Raw genomic sequence first — 1,469 nt, 5'->3', positions numbered from 1 at the left:
ATTTTCGACTACAACGTCCTGTGCGTACACAGTTGCAGTATCGATAGCATGTCTGTCGACCGCACCCGGCGTGCCCGCTCATAGGGCGAGAGACACTGAACTTTTGAACCTGCCACCAGCGCGCCGCCGGACAAGATAGCCTCCCTTCGCTAGCTGGCGGGCCCACATCTTACGAAGATTGTTTTGACTACGCTGCTGAAGTTTCTGTGGAAAGCCCTTAAACATACTCTACACAGTCCTGATCTCTCCCTGTGTGAGTTCAACATTTTTGGAGCCCTGTAGAAACACGCCAAACCATCGGTTTGCTTCGGGCAAAAACGTGCACACTGAGTTCAATAGGGTTCAATTGGAGCACTATGGGACTTAACTTCTGACGTCATCAGTTCTCTAGAACTTAAAACTACTTAAACCTAAATAACCTAAGGACAGCACACACATCCATGCCTGAGGCAGGATTCGAACCTGCGACCGTAGCGGTCGCGCGGTTCCAGACTATAGCGCCTAGAACCGCTCGGCCAGTTCAATATAGTTCAGTAGGCAACCGCAAATATTTGTCCACGATGGAACTGACCGTCTTGTCCCACACTGTTAAATAAGCATTAAAAGTTATTGCGATTACTTTCGAAATAATAAAGATTTTATAATCAATTCCTCTATTGTCTCGTTTTCGAATGATGGCCCGTTATAGTTCGAAGTAGACAGGACTCAACTTGTCACTTCCTTTTGTAGATTTTAAATAGCCGTGATATCCTTAACTCTAAAAATTTAGTGGGGAAAAATTATGTGACTGAGGACAGAATAATAAAAAGCTTTTGCTGCAAGTAAAAAACAGTAATACGCCATGAAAAAAAAAAATCGCAGCACCAATGAGGTGTAGCGAGAGGTAAACGAAACATGATAGGCATGAAACTTCCTGGCAGATTAAAACTGTGTGCCCGACCGAGACTCGAACTCGGGACCTTTGCCTTTCGCGGGCAAGTGCTCTACCAACTGAGCTACCGAAGCACGACTCACGTCCGGTACACACAGCTCTACTTCTGCCAGTATCCGTCTCCTACCTTCCAAACTTTACAGAAGCTCTTCTGCGAAACTTGCAGAACTAGCACTTCTGAAAGAAAGGATATTGCGGAGACATGGCTTAGCCACAGCCTGGGGGATGTTTCCAGAATGAGATTTTCACTCTGCAGCGGAGTGTGCGCTGATATGAAACTTCCTGGCAGATTAAAACTGTGTGCCCGACCGGTCGGGCACACAGTTTTAATCTGCCAGGAAGTTTCATATCAGCGCACACTCCGCTGCAGAGTGAAAATCTCATTCTATGATAGGCATGTTTCTACATCTTAAAGATGATGCCTATTCAAATTTCACTCCAGACGCATAACAGCCGTGCTAGTAGCACCACTATGAGGATGAATATCAGGTTTGCTTTGAATAAGCGCTGGAACGGCCATGGTGGTGGTAGTTGGTGT

The 1,469-nt window shown here is 46.0% G+C and overlaps 1 non-coding gene across 1 annotated transcript; it reads right to left on the bottom strand.

The window, feature by feature from the left end:
* Nucleotides 1-931: 931 nt before the first annotated feature.
* Nucleotides 932-1,006, bottom strand: Trnas-cga (transfer RNA serine (anticodon CGA)). The gene has a single exon. It is a non-coding gene; the product is annotated as a tRNA-Ser (tRNA).
* Nucleotides 1,007-1,469: the final 463 nt, after the last annotated feature.

Source organism: Schistocerca gregaria, chromosome 4, assembly GCF_023897955.1.
Source record: "Schistocerca gregaria isolate iqSchGreg1 chromosome 4, iqSchGreg1.2, whole genome shotgun sequence".
Classification (NCBI taxonomy): domain Eukaryota; kingdom Metazoa; phylum Arthropoda; class Insecta; order Orthoptera; family Acrididae; genus Schistocerca; species Schistocerca gregaria.
This window is presented reverse-complemented; position numbering and strand designations above follow the sequence as displayed.